The sequence below is a fragment of the Rhinolophus hipposideros genome (genome assembly GCF_964194185.1).
Source record: "Rhinolophus hipposideros genome assembly, chromosome: 2".
In the NCBI taxonomy this organism is placed as follows: Eukaryota; Metazoa; Chordata; class Mammalia; order Chiroptera; family Rhinolophidae; genus Rhinolophus; species Rhinolophus hipposideros.
The window spans coordinates 104,826,918-104,848,539 of NC_138048.1; positions in this window are offsets into that span (position 1 = coordinate 104,826,918).

A 21,622-nucleotide genomic window follows, 5' to 3' on the forward strand; every position below is an offset into this window, starting at 1 on the left:
AGCTTACCAACACATGATTCACACATGTCAATGAGGAAACCTGCTCTTAGTTAGCAAAAGCCCTAACTAGGAGGGATTAAGCAGCTCTTACACAAGTGAGCATTTTCTGATTTCATCACGAACTGAAAGCCAGCATCTCTGGCCCTGACCAACATCTGAAATACCTCTTTACTTAATCCCCGTCATCCCAGAATAAACACTCTTAATGAAAGTCTCAAGAGGAGGCAAAAAGGAATTTGTTTTGCCAGTTAATTCCAACCATCTTTCCTAAAATAGGAAATACCTATAACACCTCAGTCAAATATGGCCACCACCACTGCTTCTAGCAAGCTCATTGGAACAGAGAGAATCAAGGCCTGGCACCTGGTATGATAAGCAGGTACCAGAATTGGGGGGTTCCAATTTACTATTATAACTCCTCTTTACTCTGCGGGTGATCTCACAGTTTCTACCTTGCCAAGAGAGGCATGCTCTTGAACTCTGCAGTACTGTCCCACAATGTAGAAATCACTTTGGGATCAAACACTTTGTGATTTCCAAACACGAGAGCAAGTATTTCCGAGACTGTCTCAAAAAGTTCCTTGGAACTAACATCAATTACTCACTATATGATGAAAGAGTCCTGCATACATGAATGTGCTTTTAGCTGGAGGAGTGTCTGCTGGGAATAACGCAAACAGAATTTGAGACCCAGACCATAAGTAGGAATATAATAGCAGAACTGAAGATGGAAAATGGTGTGCCTTTGGCAAACAGGGGTTGCAAAATCCTGGAAAAGCTTTGCTTATGGTTTTACCAGGAGCTTATAACATCATGTAGAAAACAGATTTACAAATGTAATTAAGTAAATAGGAAACTGCATGGAAAATTTGGCAGGGAATTATATATATTTTTTCTGATTATGAACATGTTTGTTGTGGAAAATATGAAAAATAAAAATGTGGCATGTAGAAGAAAATAAAAATCACTCAGTTCTGCCATCAAAGATTACAGTTTTCTGATGCGTATATACTATTTTCCTTTTCTACAAATTGTGTTTATGTTCTATTCATATCTGTCCTGTGCTTTCGCACTTAATTTAATCATTTTTTATATTTCAATATTAGAGTGGTTGGCTCTCTAGGACACCCAATGCAGACATAATATTTCTTTGAAATGTATTTTTCTAAAACATTTATTTGAATTTTGCAGTGTACTCTAAAACATATCCAGATTTGTTTTAATATAACATATGTATTAAAAACATTTTATATAACTATAAAATATAAATTTTATTATAGGTAAAGAAATATACATAGCAAAATTAAAATACAAGATTATAAAAATATATAAAAATATTAAAATAAAATGAATAGAATATTCTTAGCTGTACAAATTGAAAGCTGCTATTTCCCTGTATTCTTTGACATTTTAGTTTTACACCATTTAAACACTTCTATCTACCACATACTTAAGAATTTTAGATAACATCTTTGAAATATTCTGTGTCACTGGAAAACACTCGGTGGTAATTTTTTTTATATACAACACCGTTCCTTCTCAAACATGGAAGAACTAATATCCATTTAGGAATTCCTTGAACATAATTTTAAGGCTTGGAAGAAGTGGATTTCCTCAAGAAAAATGAATCTCCAATCCAACCCTAGAATTGTTCTGAGATGCTCCTTCAACTAGATATAAATTTACCAATTTACAGAAAAAAATAAAATGAATGGGTCACAACTTTTCACTTCAAAATTTTCTCCACTGCATTTCATGCACAGTTGAGGCATCTGTTACTACTTGCTGGTTTGTGAGAAAATGAATCATCATATGGCAAAAGACGAGCCGTAGACTCATTCAGAAATAGTAACTCATGCTTGACATGGCAACGTGCTTTCCACGTATTCTCCTAGTTGTTCCTTTGTATTGCATATAATAAAGTCACATTTTATCCAGCGCAAGCACAGCATTTCCAAATGGAATTAAATATATCAGTATGTCATGACTCCCTTCACAGAGTGTCATGGCTCCTCTGTGCCTTCTGATCCTAGTAAGACTGACAGTCACCCTTGTAGGGGACCATCCTCTACACTAGGGTCTCAGAAAGGCACATGGACTGAAATATGGAGAAACAACTCTTCTACCCAGGAACTAACCATTTCCTGGAGGAAGGAGCCCAGCCTTCCTGAGAAACCATTTGAGGAACTGTCTCCACCACCCAACTCACCAAAGTCTAACATTTTACAGATAAATCTTCAGTCTAACATTTCACACTTAGATCTTCATTCCTTTGGCTTTAGGCTGCAGACATTGTATTGGTTCCAAAAATGCACCTATCACAGAGGGAAAGCCACTCACTGGAGTCAGTCATTTGCAACAGTGTTTCTTAAAGAGGGGTGATCGAGTTGCCTGTATCAATCTCCTGGGGTGGGGTGGGAATCGAGGATGATTAATTGGAGATTTCTAAGTGCCACCCCCAGAGCTCGTGATTCTGTAGGTCTGGGAATCTGAATTTTAGCAAACCCTCCACGAATCTGTTTCAGGCTTCTTTCTGAGCCTCAGGCATTACTTGGCTAGATGGCTCTCTTCTCCCTGGGTCTTCACGTCATCTTCCCTCTGTGTGTGTCTGTTTTTGGGTCCAAATTTCCCCCTTTTTAAGGACACCAGTCATATTGGATTAGCGCTACCCTAATGACCTCATCTTAGCTGGACCATCTGCAAGAACCCTATTTCCAAATAAGATATCTTTCACAGGTACCAGGGACTTTACCGTCTTTTGGTGGACACAATTCAGCGCATGCCACCTCCTCTTTTCTCCCTGACTTTGTCACTGACAGGCTGTTCTGTGGTGGCTGGAGACAGCATACCTACTCCTACACCTGGTTCTTCTCTTTCCTCTGGGAATCTGAGCATGTACCTCTCATCAGTCCCCCACAACCCCCGGAGGGGTCCAGGCACCTGCTCACTGACTGATGGGGGTCCAGTAATGGCAGCTAATCACAGCAGGGCACAAAGAAATTAAAGCTCAACCTGGATGGTTGCAACAAACTGGAAATTTGCAGGTGAGCCCCAGATGGTCTTTCAGACCAAATCAAATTTCACAAGATTTCTCCTTAGTGTGACTTTTACTAAGTGCTTCTTAGTAAGTTGCATTATTGTGTCTGAGCTGAGTTTAGAAATAAATTATACCCATATCTCTGGAGGGCTATTAGAGCTTGCCTCCAGGTCTTGCCCAATAAAAGGTTTAAATTCAAATACCGAATGATCAAAGAGTTCATTTTTCCTATGGAACTGTCTTCACCTAAGAGGGCGATAATAGTGACAACAGCAAGCCTCCTTAGAATGCCATGATTTACATTTTTAAAAATTTTTATATAAAAAGATAAATTCTCTACTTGTCACCTCAGAGGAAATCAAAAGGAATGTGATCATTGGCCTTCACTAGGAGGTGAAACTTCCCACATATCATAAGACAACTGACCTACTTCTCATGGTCGTTACAGTTCATGTCCAGGAATACCTAACGTTCCTCATTTATAGTCTTTCCCAGCGAGATCAAGTCAAGGGCTCCTCCATCTCCTGTCTGTGCTGGCGCCATGAAGGACCTCCTCTGGCACTGCAGGGTCACAGCGCAACTCCTGTAGCCTGGGGGACAGTGGGGTATTCTCACCACTCCAGGGCATTGCTGGGGCAGAACTGGCAGTTAGACTAAGCAATAGAGATTAGGCTTCGGAATCTCGTGTGCAACTGTGTGCTTACTGTTGTCTAAATACTAGGAAACACTACCCTGAATCAGTGGCGTTGGATACAATTTCAAGGGCACAATTTGCGATATGATGCTTTCCACTGTGGTGAGAGCTCTTCCATGTAACGCTCTCAGGTTTACTGGAAAGACTCATTCCCAGGAAGTCATGCCCGTTTATTCTACCTGTCGAGTATCCAGGGTGTGTGTGTGTGTGTGTCTGTGTGTGTGTGTGTGTGTGTGTGTACATGCCCGCGTGCACTTCCACTCATGTTGAGAGGAAGAGGCAGCCCTGGGTACAACCTGAATTTATCTGTAAACAAGGTTTAACTGTTGTTCCGCCAGACCATCCAAATCTTGGAAAAAAATCAAAACCTTGGTGATAATTAGAAAATAACTAACCCCTGAACCCTGTTGTGTTGTAGCTAGGGGAGAGGGGACCTGAGTTGGGCAGGTAGACGAAAGGGACCAGGGTGTGAAGCATCAATGTGTGTGTTCGTACTACCCTATGACATGCTCAGAATCAAGACAAGTGGCAAAATATTTGTTTTGCTTACCCAGGGTGATTAAAACTCACACGTGCCCCGCCCCCCCCACCCCCCAAAAAATAAAGTAAAACCCAAACAAAAAAATAAAGCATGGTCAGATTTGCTGTCACATGGACTTCCATCTTCAAAAAGGGAACTCCAGGCCCTTCTGAACTGGCAACCCCAACACTGAGGGAGACAGTCCCACCCTTAGACTGTCCAATGTGCTGGATTGTGATAAGACAATGGTTTGTCCGATTCCTGTCCACTCCAAGAACGTGCAAGGAATTCCTTGTGAGACAAGGAAGTCTGGGGAGAAGAGCAGTCTTTAAAAGCCGTGGGTCTGGTGCCTCAATTCAGATGAACCAAAAGGCTGATTCTACCTGGCACTCTACACGTAGCAGCAAAGACACACAGGTGAGTGGGTGTGCATACCTGGCACATACACACACTCCAGGGGAGGATTTCCTATCCTCTCCTTCTCTCCGGATTTCCCAGAAAACAAACCACGGACCAATCTGAGTGGTAAGTGCTTTAGCAAAGAAGGGTCCAGAATGGTTTCTCCCAACCAACAGCTGGGTGGCTAGAGACCTCCTGTTCTCCTTCACACATAGCCACGGCCATCTGGGTTTTGGAACTGGAGGTTCAACATGAAAGATAAGGCGGGACTTTAAGATGAAAAATTCCAGGGGAGAAGTTAGTCACGAGATGATGAAAAAAAGTGAGACAAAATATTCAGATCAGGGTGTGAGTGTAAGGGGAAGGACAGGAAAATGACTTCGATGGTATCCTCTCTTCCAACTGGATAGATTGGAAAGGAGAAATACGTCTTGGGCGAGGCAGGAAAGCACTATGAAACACAAAGGAGCTGGGAAATGCTGGCGGTGGTCCATCCGACCTGGGGCAATGTGGAAAGGCAGAAAGCAAATCAGACCACCGCCACCCCATCCTCCTATTGTCCTCTACAGATGCATTAGAGGGCACTCTGGGATATTTCATTAGCATGCAAGCTCAGTGTCAGAAGGACTACATGTATTTTGTTGTGGTAGGAAAGTTAGTGAATATGAAACATTCAATTTTCATCATATGAAATAAGTACATGACAATGAGACTCAAGGATGAGTGATGTGTTTGTGAGTGTGTGTGTGTGTATGTGTGTGTAAAATGGAGATACTTTTCTGTTACACTGGATTGTGGCTTTCCTTGTATTTTCTCATGGCTGCAACTCCTTGTGAAAGAAAGTTAAACGTTCCCTTTATCAGTAACTGATTCACACCCTCTCATCACATTTTACTCATTCTTTCCCCAGGACTCAAAGTTCTGATTCTGGCTTCTCCTGGGGATTCAACACGGTTAATTTTTCTCATTCATTCCTCTTGCACTTTTGTGTTAAAATGGTAGAATAAATTACATGCCTTCTTGCTTTACTTGGAAATCAACTTATGCGTTTTCCGATCCTGGGAATTTTTGTTGAACTTCTTGAATACAGATTGATATGTTTGATGGCTAAGTTAGCAAAATCAATTAAATTCAAGGGCAATGTTTTCATGTAAATCCCCACGGAATACTGCTTGATTTTTTTTCCTACTTTGCATAGGTATCAATAATATCCATTCTATTATTAATCCAACTTTGGTAAAAGATTAATGCATTTTACATTAATGCATTTTACGTGCATTTTATATTACCTTAGTTAGGAGGACTCTCTGCTAAATGTGTGGCAAACAAATTTAAAGTTTTATTGGACACTCAGTAAAGTTAGGATCCCAAGCATGGTACTTAAATAAAGATTTAATGCAGGACCTAATCCATGGAAATTTACAAGTGCACCTACATCATTTTCCTAACTGGGTTCCCCTTTAGCTCCAGGATATGAGCTGAAAGGAACAGAAACAATCCATTCTTTAGTTTCATTTTGAGAAATAAGGGGCAAAGGTTTAAGTTTCTAGAAATATAAAGTGTTAATAAAAGCAGAAGCCTTCATATTTTGTCTGATTACTGCTATTAAACGCTATATACAGTGGCTGTCAAAAGGGGGCTATTTTGACCCCACGGGACATTTGTTAATGTCTAGAGACAGTTTTGGTTGTCCTAACTGGGGCAAGGAGTGCTACTGGCATCTAGTGGGTAGAAGCCCAGGATGCAGCTAAACATCCTGCAATACACAGGACAGAGGGACCCCACCCCCACCCCCACCCCGCCAACAAGTAAAGGTTTAGACCAAAATATCAATAGTGATTATGTTAATGAATGCTACTATATTCAATGATTTTTCTAAAGAAATCAAAACTCATACTACATCACTGATTTATACAGATTCGATTTTTAATGCCTCTATTGAGATGTAATTCACATATCAAACAATTCACACATTTGGAATGCAAAACTCAACGTTTTTTAGTTTGTTCACAGAATTGTGCAATCACCACAATAAATTTTATGTTTTTATCACCCCAAAAGAGCCCCATATGCTTTAGTCATCATCTCTCTGCCCTCCCCTGACCCCGCCCAAGCCCTAGGCAACCACTGATCTACTTTTTGTCTCCATGGATTTGCCTTTTCTGTGTGTTTCACATAAATGCAATTGTGCATTTTGTGACCTTCTGTGTCTGGCTTCTTTCACTTAGCCTTATGTTTTCAGGGTTCATCCATATTGTGGCATATATCAGTACTTCATGCCCTTTTATTGATGAATAATATGGTACGTAAATCAACTATATCTTCTTTACATGTTCATCAATTAGTGGGCATTTGGGTTGTTTCCACTTTTTGGCTATTGTGAATAACGCTGCCATGAACATTCGTGTACAAGTTTTTGCATGGATGTAAATTTTCATTTCTCTTGGGTATATACCCAAGAATAGAATTCCTGTATCATATAACTTCAAGTTTCACATTTTGAGGAATTGGAAAACTGTTTTCCAAAGTAGTTCAACCACTTTAAATTACCACCGATGTATGAAGGTTCCAATTTTTCCATCTCCTCATCATTTGTCATTATCTGTCTTTTTCATTATAGTTATCCTGGTGGGTGTGTGGTGGTATCACATTGTGGTTTTGATGTTCAGCATCTTTCTATGTTTTTATTGATCGGTTTTGGTTACCTTTTTTGAAAAAGTATCTATTCAGATCAATCACCCACTTTTAAATTTAATTGTTTATATTTTTATTATTGAGTTGTTAAAAATTCTCTATATAATCATAGATGCAAGTTCCTTATCCGATGAACTATTTACAAATATTTTCTCTCATTCTGTGGGTTGTCTTTTACTTTCTTGACGGTATCATTTGAAGCTTAAAGGTTTTTAATTTTGATGTGTTCCAAGTTTCTATTTGTTTTCATTCATCACTTGTGTTTTCTATGTTATATCTAAGGCTTTGCCTCAGCCTATGTCACAAAGGCTTACTATCATGTTTCCTCTCAAGAGTCTTATACTTTTAGCTCCTATATTTAGATCAATGATCTAGTCTCTTTGTTTGTTTGTTTCTTAAGTTTTAAAAAATATTTTTATTAAAAATATAGCTAAGATACAATAATATAGTAGTTTCAGGGGTACACCATAGTTATTCAACATTTATATACCTAAAGAAGTCCAGCAACCGTGGGACAACATGTTATATGCTATCACAATATTATTGACTATATTCTCCTATGCTGCATATTGCATCCCCAAGACTAATTTGGACCTCTTATTCCCCATCACTTCCTCCCTCCCCTTTTAAAATTTTTCAATTACAGTTGACATTCAATACTATTTTATATTAATTTCAGGTGTACAGCGTAGTGGTTAGACATTTATGTAATTTAAGGAGTAATCCCCCTGACTAGTCTAGTACCCACCTGGCACTGTATAGCTATTACCATATATCATTGACTATATTCCCCATGTTTTACTTTACATCTCTCTGACTGTTTTGTAACTACCAATTTGTACTTCTTAAGCCCTTCAACTTTTTACCCAACCCCCAACCCCTTCCCATCTATCACCCCAACAAATGTAGTACCATCTGACAACATACATGATTATTACAATAGTATTGACTCTATTCTTTATGCTATACCCTACATCCCCATAACTACTATAAGGAAAGCCCCATTGCATTTGTCTTGCTCTGTCTGACTCTCCGACTCAGCGCAACACCCTCCAGGTCCATCCATGCCCATTCCCCAGATGGCAAGAACGTGTTGCCCTCCATAGTCCAACAATATTCCATTGTACACATGTACATCCTCCTCTATCCATTCTTCCATCGACGGACACCCAGGCTGCCCCCACACCTTGGCCATTGTAAACAAGGCTGCAATGAACATATGGGTGCACACATCCCCTCAAAGTAGCATTTTGGGTTTCTCCAGATAAATACCCTGAAGTGGGATTACTGGGTCCTTCATTGTCTCTTTTTATAGCCTTTATTTTAAAGTCTATGTTGTCTGGTATACTTGTAAGTATTGCTACCCCAGGTCTTTTTGTTTGTTTGTTTATTTATTTACATTTTCATGAAATACCTTTTACCATCCCTTTACTTTCTGTCTGTGTGTGTCTTTCAATCTGAAGTGAGTCTCTTGTAGACAGAATATGAAGGGTTTTGTTTTCTTTTCCATTCAGCCCTCCTATGTCTTTTGATTGGAGCATTTAATCCATTTACATTGAAGCTTATTGATAGATATGTAGCTATTGTCATTTTATTATTCATAATTTTGATTTTTCCCCCATCTTAAAGAAGTCACTCTAACATTCCTTGTAATACTCATTTGGTGGTGATAAACTCCTTTAGCTTTTTCTTGTCTGGGAAGCTCTTTATTTGTCCTTCAATTTTAAATGACAGCCTTGCTGGGTAGATTAGTCTTGGTTGTAGGTCCTTGCTTTTCATCACATTGAATATTTCATGACAATCCCTTTTAGACTGTAAAGTTTCTGTTGAGAAATCAGCTGATAGACTAACAGGAGCTCCCTTATAAGTTACTAGTTGCCTTTGTCTTGCTACATTCAGGATTCTCTCTTTGTCTTTAACCTTTGCTGTTTTAATTAAAATGTGTGCCTGTTTGGATTCATCTTGTTTGGGACTCTCTGCACTTCCTGGACTTGTATGTCTATTTCCTTCACCAGGTTAGGAAAGTTTTCAGTCATTATTTCTTCAAATAGGTCATCAATCCCTTCCTTTTCCTCTTTTTCTCCTGGTATCCCTATGAGGCAAGTGTTGTTACATTTGATGTTGTCCCAGAGATCTCTTAAACTATCCTCATTTTTTAAGATTCTTTTTTCTTTTTGCTGTTCCTATTGGGTGTTTTCTACTACCTTGTCTTCTGAATTGCTGATTCAATCCTCTGCTTCATCTCTTCTGCTGGTGATTCCTTCTAGTGCATTCTTCATTTCAGTTATTGTAGTTTTCACTTCTGACTGGTTCTTTTCATGGCTTCTGTGTCCTTTTCTTATGCTTGCTCTCTCTTTTCCTTGAAGTTCTCACTAACTTCCTTGAGCATCTTCCTTATAACCATTTTTTGTTTATTTGTTTGTTTTTGCTTTTTTTGTTTGTTTTATTGGGGAAGGGGAACAGGACTTTATTGGGAAACAATGCGTACTTCCAGAGCTTTTTCTAAGTCAAGTTGTTGTCCTTTCAGTCTTAGTTGTGGAGGGTGCCATTCAGCTCCAGGTCCAGTTGCCGTTGTTAGTTGCAGGGAGCGCAGCCCACCATCCCTTGCGAGAATTGAACCGGCAACCTTGTGGTTGAGAGGACGTGCTCCAACCAACTGAGCCATCTAGGAGCTCAGCAGAAGCTCAGCTCAAGGTGCCGTGTTCAATCTTAGTTGCAGGGGGCACTGCCCACCATCCCTTGCGGGAGTCGAGGAGTCTAATGAGCAAACCTTGTGGTTGAGAGCCCACTGGGAATTGAACCGGCAGCCTTCGGCGTTAGGAGCACGGAGCTCCACCCTCCTTATCCACGGGCCCAGCCCTATAAGCGCTGTTTTGAACTCTGTATGTGATAGGTTGCTTGCCTTCATTTCATTTAGTTATTTTTCTGGAGTTTTCTCCTGTTTTTCATTTGAGATATATTTCTTTGTTTCCTCATTTTGGTTGTCTATCTGTTAGTTTCTATGTATTAGGTAGATCTGCAATGTCTCCTAGTCTTGGCTGGGAGGCCTTATGTAGTAGGTGCCCTGTGGGACCCAGTGACATGGTCTCCCTGGTCATCTTCAGTGGGGTTGTCTGTGCCCTGCTGTTAGAGTTGAGCCTTGGTTGCTATTGGCACATCAGTGGGTGGGATTGACCCTCAGGCTGACTGATTGTGAGGTTAAGCCTTGTCCACAGCTTATGGGCTGCTGTGCAGGGGTGCTTACACCACTGAGTGGGATTAACCCCAGTGGGCTGTGGTAGCTGTTGAGATCTCCCTTTGGTGCGCCACTTGTGAGCTAATCGGGTGGTGCTCTGTTGTGGTCTGAAGCCAACTTCCAAGTATGTTGGTTCTAGGGCCTCTTGGGAGGGGCTCTGTTACAGGCCTAGGTCACCCACTGCCTGTGACCAGCTGGGGGCTACCTGGTAGGAGCTACAAAGCAATCTGCAATTGTTCGCTGCCTGTGCTAACCCTGGAGGCCTGTGGAAGAGGCCACGTTGTAAATTGAGGACATCTGCTACTACTACCATGCCTGGGATAGCTCTGCAAAAAGCCAGGACACCCCAAGGCCTGCTGCTACCTGTCAGCTCCCTTACGGTTCAGCCGCTGATAGAGTCTCATGTGGTGTGCAAGTTGGGTGAGGCAGGGTCTAAAGGAGTCACTAAAGTGGGAAGAGTAGTGGTCACCAGGTTAGTGTAGACTCTAGTTTGGTGCTAGTGCTGAGCTTGTAGCTACTCAGCAAAAGTCTCAGAGCCCACTGAGGCCAGTTGCTGCCTGCCTAGGGCCTGCCCAACTCTGATAGTTTTACAGAAAGAGTGTAATTCAGGCCAGCTGGCTGCTGGAGGAGAAAGTGCCTCCAGCGTTCAGGGAGTTGGGTAGGGCGGGGTCCCAGAGGAGCTCACCAAACCAACCAGATTCAGATTTGGCCTGTGGGGGTGGGCTCAACACAGGAAAAATGGTGTCTGTCTGCTGGCTGCCCTCCGGGAGGAGGTCCTCCTCACAGGAAAAATGGGGACTGTCCTCCAGCTTTTTCCCTGAAGCCACACACCTCAGTCTGCCTCCCGTATGCCTCAGACACTCCCTGAGTCACCGTCCCTCTGCTGGATTCCAAGGTGAGTGTGTGCGTGTGAGTGAGATTTTGCACTGGCCATTTAAGAGGTCACCTGGGTTTCCCGCAGCCTTCTGTCCCACCTGGATGGTCAGAATCCCCACTGTTTTTTACAAGCAGATGTTGTGGGGTTTCCTCTTCCTGGCACCAGTACTCCGAGCTGGAGAAGCTAGTGTGGGGCTGGGGTCCCTCACTCCTCCAGGAGGAACCTCCACAGCTGAGATATCCCTCCTGATTCTCAACCACCACAGGGAGGTTTGGGGCCTGTTCCACATCTCCACCCCTTCTACTCATCTTGACATGGCCTCTTTATACTTTCAGTTATAGGACTTCTGTGGCTAGCCTTCAGATGGTTCTCCAGGTTGATTGTTTTATAATTTAGTTGCAATTTTAATGTGTTCATGGAAAGATGAAGGCAAAGTGCTTATCTGCCCTGCCATTTTGAATCCTCTCTCCTATGATCTATTCTGAGTTTACTTTTTGTATAGTGTAAGGAAGGCATCCAGCTTCATTTTTTACATATGGGTTTCCAGTTGTTCCAGCACCACTTGTTGAAAAGACTTTTCTGTCCCTACTGAATTGTGTTGGCATGCTTGTTGAAATTATTGACCATAAATATGAGGGTTTATTTTCGGACTCTTCAGTTCTGTTCTATTGATCTATGTCCGTCCTTCTGCCAGTACCATCTATCTTGTTTATTGTAGTTTTGTAATAAGTTTTGAAATCAAGAAGTGAGTTCTTCTACTTTGATGAAAAACAACCAGCTGGGATTTTGATAACTATTGTATTGAATCTAAAATCAATTTGAGGAGTGTTGACATTTTAACAATATCAAGTCTTTTGATCTATGAACATGGAATGTCTTCCCATTTATTTTGGTTTTCTTTAGTTCCTTTTAATAATGTTTTGTTTTCAGTGTACAATACAAGTCTTATACTACTTTGTTAAATTTAGTCCTAAATATTTTATTCTTATTATGAATGAAATTGTTGTCTTAATTTCATTTTCAGATTGTTCGTTGCTAGCTTATATAGCAATACAGTGGATTTTTTAAATTGATCTCGTATCCTATAATCTTGTTGAACTCATTTATTCTAATACGTTTAGTGGATTCCTTAGAATTTTCTATATATGCCATATATAAGTAGAGATAATTTCCTTCTTCCTTTACAATCTAGATGGCTTTTAATTCTTTTGTTTGCCTAATTTCCCAGGCTAAGCCCTCCAGTATAATGTTTAATAGAAGTGGTGAGAGTGGATAAGTTTGTATTGTTCCTGATTTGGGGGAAGAAACATTTAATTTTTATTAAGTATGATGCTATCTATGGTTTCTTTGTAGATGTCCTTTATCAAGTTGAAGAAATTTCCTTCTATTCCTAGTTTGTTGAGTGTTTTTATCATGAATGGGTGTTGGATTTTGTCAAATACTTTTTCTGCTCCACTAAGATGATTGTGTGGTTTTTGTCCTTTATTCTACTGATAAGATGTGTTACACTAATTGACTGCTGCCTGTTAAGCCAGTCTTACATTCTTGGGATATATTCCACTTGGTCATAGTGGATAATTCTTTTTATATGGTATGTTGCCGAATTCAGTTTGCTAGTGTTTTGCTGGGATTATATATTTTTTTACAGCACTCTGTTAAACTGTAATGTTTATTTCCATTCTTTTAAATTATATTCCTGTGCTTTTTTACTTAAAATTTTTTTAAAGATGATTTATCAGGGTGTTGTCAGAGTCTCATATCTGGATGCAAATTCTTAGGTGAGTTTTCATGCAATTAAAAGGGTTACACCTGTGGGGGTTCAGAGCTAGTCATACCAAGACATGCATCTGTGGCATAGGGTTTGTTTGTTTTTTAATTTTTTTATTAGTTTCAGGTGTACAAAACAACATAATAGTTAAATGTCTATTTACACCCCTCACAAAGTGATAACTCCCCCAATCTACGACCCATCTGACATCACATATAGTAGTTATAATACCATTGACTATATTCCCTATGCTGTACTTTACATCATATATATAATATAATATAATATATATATATATACTATACATATAATATACTATACATATAATATAGTATGTACATAATATATATTTAATTATAGTAGACGTTCAATATCACTCTACTTCAGCTTCAGGTGTACAGCTCAGTGGTCAGGCATCTACACAGTCTATGAAGTGACTGATAAGTCCAGTACCCAATCTGGCACCCTACATAATCTTTACAACATTATTGATTATATTCTCCATACTGTATTTCATATGCCCATGACTATATTGTGACTACCAATTTGTACTTTCTAATCCCTTCACCTTCTTCCCCATCCCCATGACCTTCCCATCTAGCAACCATCGGTTTTATCTCTGAGTCTATTTCAGTTTTGTTTGCTCATTTATTCTGTTCTTTAGATTCCACATATAAGTGAAATTATATGATATGGTATTTGCCTTTCTCTGGCTGACTTATCTCACTTAGCATAATATTCTCTAAGTCCATTCATGCTGTTGCAAATGGTAAGATTTCATTCTTTTTTATGGCCAAGTAATATTCCTTTGTATAAATGTGCCATAGTTTCTTTATCCAGTTGTCTGAAGAGAGAAATTAAAGAAGATACAAATAAATGGAAGCATATACCATGCTCATGGATAGGAAGAACTAATATAGTTAAAATGTCCACACTACCTAAGGCAATACATAGATTCAATGCAGTCCCTATCAAATTACCAATAACATTTTTCACAAAACTAGAACAAATAATCCTAAAATTTATACGAAACCTTAAAAGACCCTGAATAGCCATGGCAATCTTGAGAAATGAGAACAAAATGGGAGGTATCATGTTACCTGACATCAAATCATACTACAAGCCTACAGTAATCAAAACTGCATGGTATTGGCATAAAAACAAACACACAGATCAATGGAACAGAATAGAGAGTCCAGAAATAAATCCATGCCTATATGATCATTTAATTTATGACAATGTAAGCAAGAATTTACATTGGGGTAAAGATAGTCTATTTAATAAATGGTGCTGGGAAAACTGGACTGATACATGCGAAAAAATGAAACTGGACCACCTTCTTATGCCATATACAATAATAAATTCAAAATAGATTGAAGACTTAAATGTAAGAACTGAAACCAAAAAATTCTTGAAGAAAATATAAGAAATAAATTCGCAGATATTACCGTTAGTGATATTTTTACTGATTTATCCCCTTGGGCAAGGGAAGCAAAAGAAAAAAATGAACTTGCGGGACTACATCAAACTAAAAATTTTTTTTTCAAAGAAAAGGAAAGCATCAATAAAACAAAAAGACATCATACTGAGTGGGAGAAGATATTTGCCAATAATACATTTCATAAAGTGTTAATATCGAAAATGCACTGTTTCCCCAAAAATAAGACATAGCCAGACCATCAGCTCTAATGCATCTTTTGGAGCAAAAACTAACATAAGATCCAGTCTTATTTTAATATAAGACCTGGTATAATATAATTTAATATAATGTAATGTAATGTAATGTAATGTAATGTAATATAATATAATATAATGATAATACTGGGTCTTATATTAATTTTTGCTCCAAAAGACGCATTAGAGCTGATGGTCCGGCTAGGTCTTATTTTTGGGGAAACACGGTATAAAAAAACTCATATAACTCAACTCCAAAAAACAAACAACCCAATTAAAATATGGGCAGAGGACATGAGGAGACATTTCTCTAAAGATGACATACAGATGGCCAATAGACATATGTAAAGATGCTCAACGTCATTAATCATTAGAGAAATGCAAACAAAAACCACAATGAGATACTACCTCACTCCTGTCAGAATGGCTATCATCAACAAATCAACAAACAACAAGTGCTGGTGAGGATGTGGAGAAAAGGGAGCCCTCATGCACTGTTGGTGGGGTTGCAAATCAGTGCACCATGGAGGTTCCTCAAAAAACTAAAAACAGAACTACCTTATGACCCAGCAATTTCACTCCTGGGTTTTATCTGAAGAAATCCAAATCAAAAAATATATATGTACTCCCATGTTTATTGCAGTGCTATTCACAATAGCCAAGATATGGAAACAACCAAATTGCTGAGAATTTTTTTGTCTATATTCATAAAATACATTGGTCTGTGGTTTTGAGAGTTTTCTTATGATTTTTTTTTCGGTCTGTGTAATACTGGCCTCAGAATGAATTGGAAATTGTTCCCTTCTTTTCAATTTTTTCAAATAATTTTTGGATAGTTGCTGTTAATTTTTGTTTAAACGTCTGGTAAAATGTACTAGTGAAGTCATCTGGGCTTTTCTTTGTTTAAAAACTTTCTTTGGAAAGTTTTTAAATTAGCAATCCAATCCTTTTACTTGTTCTAGGTCTATTCAGATTTTGTTTCTTCTTGAGTCAATTGCAGTAGTTCATGTCTTTCTAAGAATTTGTCCATGTCTTACATGCCCATGGCATAGAGCTGATCGTACATTTTCCTTATAATCCTTTTTATTTCTCTATAAGATTGATAATGATGACCAGTATTTGGTTTTGATTTTAATACTTTGAATCTTTTTTTCTTAATCTAGCTAAAATTTTCTCAATTTTGTTGATCTTTTCAAGGAACCAACTTTTGGTTTACTTAATTTTCTGCATGGTTTTTCTAATCTCTATTTCATTAATTTCTGCTTTAATTTTTAATATTTACTCTCTATGCTTATTTTAGCTTTAGTTTTTTCTTATTTTTCCAGTGTCTTAAGGTGGAAGTTTGGGTTATTGATTTGAGATCTTTCCTCTTTTTTAATGTAGATGTTTATGGCAATACATTTCCTTATAAGCACTGATTTGGCTGCATCCTGTGTGTTTGGTGTATTGTGTTTTGTTTTCTTTCATCTCAAAGTATTTTCTAATTTCCCTTTTGATTTCTTCTTTGATCCATTGGTCATTTAGGAGTGTGTTGTTTAATTTCCATATATTTGTTAATTTCTCAAATTTCTTTCCATATGGATTTCTATTTATTTATTTATTTATTTATTTATTTATTTATTTATTTATTTAGGATTTTACTGGGGAAGGGAAACAGGACTTTATTGGGGAACAGTGTGTACTTCCAGGGCTTTTTTCCAAGTTAAGTTTTTGTCCTTTCAATCTTAGTTGTGAAGGGCACAGCTCAGCTCCAGGTCCAGTTGCCGTTCTCAGTTGCAGGGGGCGCAGCCCACCATCCTTTGTGGGAGTCGAGGAGTCGAACTGGCAACCTTGCAGTTGAGAGCCCACTGGCCCATGTGGGAATTGAACCAGCAGCTTTCGGAGTTAGGAGCACGGAGCTCCAACCACCTGAGCCACCAGACCAGCCCCTTCATATGGATTTCTAATCTCATTTCATTATGGTTCAGAGAACAGGTTTTACATAATTTCAAACCTTTTCAATTTATTGAGGCTCATTTTATGGACTAGCTCATGGTCTGTTCAGGAAAGTGCTCCACGTGCATTTAAGAAGAATATATATTGCAGTGTTGTCAGATGGACTGGCCTATAGACATGTTCTTGTTTGTTTATAGTGTTCAAGTCTTCTATTCTTTTGACCTTTTTCCTACTTGTCCCATACATTGTTGAAAGTGAGATATAGAAGCCTTCCACTATTATTGTTATTGAATTTTCTGTTTTTTCCTTTTTTTCTGTCAGTTTCTGTTTTGTGTATTTCAGGGCATTGTTGTTAGACGTTTATATGTTTCAAATTACTATATCTTTTGTGACAGATTGATCCTTTTGTCATAAAATGTCCTGCTTATCTCCAGTAACAATTTTTTTTTTTCATTTTGAAATCTATTTTGCCCAATATTGGTAGCTCTGTTATGGTTGCTGATTGCATGGCGTATCTTTTTCCATCCTTTTATTTTCAACTTATTTGTATCTTGCCGTTGTAGTCTGTGATCGGTGGAAAGCATGTAGTTGGATAATGTTTTCTTATCTAATTTAACAGTTTTTGCCTTTGGATTGGACTGTTTAATCCATTTATACTTAACGTTGTTGTTGATATGGTTGGATTTCCATCTTCCATTTTACTTTTTTCTTTGTATATATCTCATGTCATATTTTGTCCTTCTGTTTCTCCTTTACTAGTTTGTTTTTCATTAAGTGAATATTTTCAGTCTAATGTTTTAATTCCTCTAATGGTTTTTAACTATCTTTTTTTTTGAGTTATATTCTTAGTGGCTTATAGTATGCTACCTTCTGAGGCTTATTGTATACATCTTAATTGATCAAAATTGACTTCAAGTTTATGCTAACTTAATACCATTGTGAGATACAGAAACTACTCTTAAATACTCTTAAATACTCTTAAATACTTCAAAAACAACTTTTTTCTAGCAAGACATAATAATGTCAATGAAGCCACTTGATGACTGTGATCTGCTTAAAAGACCGATGAAGGCTGAATCTAAAGATTTTCTCCAGGTCATGAAAGAGAGCTTCACGGTTGGGAGCCCTATGTGCACCAGCCAACGATGTACGAAACTATTCCAAATGCTTCAATGTGGGGTCCTCCTGTGGTGGCGCTATTAGGATTACCATAGGGCTCCTTTTTGTCTCTCTAAACATTTCCGTAAACATGAGTTGATGAACAAAGACATTTGCTATTTTGGGAAGATAAATAATGAGCAAATGCTTTTTATGACGTTGTGTGTTCCTGAATTTTAAAATTTGTTCAGCATTCTGAGTCAGAAAGTCTAAGAATGAAATGAAATGCAAAGCTGGCCACACAGGTGTTTTGTGACTCAGAATAAGCCATCCAAGTAAATGCAATACCTGTCAGGCAAGGTAGGCATGCTACTAGATCACTTTCTCCACGCTCAAACACAGTGTGATGTCTAGACACCCACGTAAGGTTGTTTCCTGCTAAAATCAAGAAATGCTGGAAGTTCAACTGAGATCAAGAAAGATCAATGTAATTGTCTATGAATAGCTTTTTGGACACAGAAGCTCTTTGGGGGTACTTTCTTGAAGAAGTATAAGACTTTCCTCCTTTTCTTTTGCGATTGTTTGTTAGAAGGTCTTTCAACAAACGGCTTCATGTTTTGACTAAACTCTCTCTTCTTTTGCCCAAAAAGTTGAACTAGAATTTGAGCTTATTTCTTACTCCTGGAAAAGATGGTGTGGACATCCCCACTGCTACTGCAGGAAATGTTGTGATGGGAGCCTGGTCATGGGATTCTGTCTTCCTTATTTTCTTTGATTGTATATTTACGGTATCAGCGATAGAATTTGCAACATTTTGTCTTTGCAATGTGGATTATCAAAAATACTAAGATATTAAACACTTAAAACTACGTTAGAAAACTGGGCCCCTCTTGAAGACATCAGTATCTCTTAGTCTGTGGAGCCCTCTGGAAGTTGTGAACTTTTACTGACGACAAAGAGGAATGTGAAGATAAAATACTTGAATCTTTGATGAGCTCATCAGAGATGATTTTCTCAGAATAAGTTTGTCATTTTCCTAAAGATAGATGATTTAGACTGTGTTACTATTTCTACTCTGCTACTGTATTATTACTTTCTTTTGCCCATAAACTTGTAGTGCATTCATTTCTTCAGAAAATAAATATTGTGTTGTTTCATCACAATGGTTATACTGAAAGGCCCCACCATCAAGAGGCCTTGCCCCAGCTTCCTCCCCTTCCGATACTCTGGACCAGGTGAGGATGGGACATACTGTTCAGCTTATTGAGGACAGTGATGCTGACGCTCAATTTGGTCTGTTTTCCTGTACCTGGTTGGCATGATTTTTCTTCATCATCACTTACACTTTGTACTCGTGTCCATTCACAAAAATATAGACACCAAAAGTTTTCCACAATTTAAATGTTAATCAAATCAAATTCTAATTTTGTTAGAAGAAACCTGTTGTCATTCTCTTTATGACTTTGTGTGTGTGTGTGTGTGTTCCCGCATTAACATCCTCCAGCAGAGGTTAAGGGGGAAAACTTATATTCTGTTCCCTTTGCATTTCTTCCATTACCAATGGAAAAATCGGTGCTCAATAAATAGGCCTCTTTCTCGCTGACACTTGGGTTCTCTTAGGCCCTTTAACTGTATGAGATAGATATATAAATAGCTTCCTAACCAAAATGCTTGCTTCTGATCCTCTCTCTAAACTATATTGTAGACCAGTTCTCGGACCAGTTTCCAGCTAGGAAAACACGCTCTCTCTGGGTGTTTATCATCCTTGTTTGCCCCCAGATAATGGCTTAGTCCCGATGTGGCACAAGTATTAGGATATTCACCTCTTCACATCCCAGCAAAGGTACTGACATCCACTGAGGAGGTTGAGCAACAATTTAGTTCCAGCTCTATGCTTAGAACTGTCTGCAGTAGCTAAAGTGACTGAACAAATGTCACTTGCTCTTCATGACTTGAGAGGCCCAGAAGCAGACAGCCTAGGGATGGGAGGGTAACTCCCAGTGTCTTCAGGGACCCAGGTACCCTCTTTCTTTCTACTCAGCCATTCTTAGCCCACGTTTGTTTTCTTTATGTTATGAGAGGGCTGGCTGGTGTATCACCAGCAGACAGAAGGAAGAGGTGATGGGTAAAAATGGCACGTTCGGTTGAGTAAACTCTTGTAAAGAGCTTTTCCAGATGTGGGATGGACCTCCTCACACAAAATTTGGTTCGGATGTTGAGACTGGTGATACTACAAACATGCAATCACCAAGAGAGTACAGAAAAGTTTATTACTCATATAATGAAGCTTTATGGGGTGAGTAGGGCAGACTCCCAAGATGAGCTCAAAATACCATGTTTCCCTGAATATAAGACCCAGCCAGACCATCAGCTGTAATGCATCTTTTGGAGCCAAAATTAATATAAGACCTGATCTGATTTTAGTATAATATAAGTAAGTAATATATTATTTACTATAATATAAGACCCGGTCTTATATTACGTAAGACCGGGTCTTATACTAATTTTTGCTCCAAAAGATACATTAGAGCTGATGGTCCAGCTAGGTTTTATTTTCGGGGAAACACAGTAGCTTAAGACAGCAGAGAGAAGGGCATCATGGGTAAAGGATGAGGTTGGGGTGAGGGTTCCTGCATGTGGGGAGAGGTTTGTGGGATTTGAACTTCCCACCAATGCCAAAGGAGGGAGCGCCCAGGCTTTCTCACCAGCTTCCTGGATGTGAGGCAGAAGAGAAGGGCGGTGGTGTGGCCTGAAAGCAGTGGGACATCAAGTAGAGTCAGACTCTTTATTACACCATCTCAGTAATCTTCTGCTTACATGTCATAGTCATAGATGACTGAGAAATGTAGTGTTTCAGCTGCTGTACCAACAGACCGACTGTTAGTGCGGATGGAGTTAAGGGTGGTGGTGAGCTAGGCATGCAGCAGGTTCTTCCCTCTGGCTGTTCTTCATTTTGACATGGAAACTGGTCTTGGCCGTCCATCAGGATCAATGGTGTTCGGACACTTTGCTCTATCTGGCAGGTGACCAGGTCCAGAGAACTACAGTAATGCAGCCTTTCCCAAGGCACAGGGGAGCAACAGGAAAACTGAGAAGGGAGCTGAGAGCTACTCTTTGGGCCATAGCAGGACACAGAGCGTGTGCTCACTTACATATACAAGCATATGAATACAGGCCTCCTAAAACCTGATCACCATGATACACATATCCTTTTGTTAATTGCAAAGACAAAATGAACACCTACATTTTTAAAAGACCAACCTAATTCTAACTTTCAAGTTAGCGGCTGGAATGTTTTAAACCCAAGGAGGGAAGTCCTCTGGAAGATTAATGAGGAAGAAATTCTGCCCAGCAGACAGAAAAGAAGGGAGCAATAATAGAATGATTAGATAAAAGCACCTTCCAATACTCTATTGTCCAGGGCTATGTGGGGAAAAACAAGACTATGGGATAAAATGTTTCTGCCTTTCAATTCTCCACATTTCTTTTGCATGTCCTCCCCTCACAAAGCATGTATGTAACTCAGAGGTTGCTTCCAGGTTAAAATGACCCTGCAGTTGGGAAACAAAGTCACTTGGGAAGGTGGGTAAGTTCACACCATACCAGTAGGATGGCAAATGTGACAGTGAATATCTGGGGCATTTCTGGATGGTCAACTTGCAGAAACAAGCTTTCTCCCACTGCATCACGG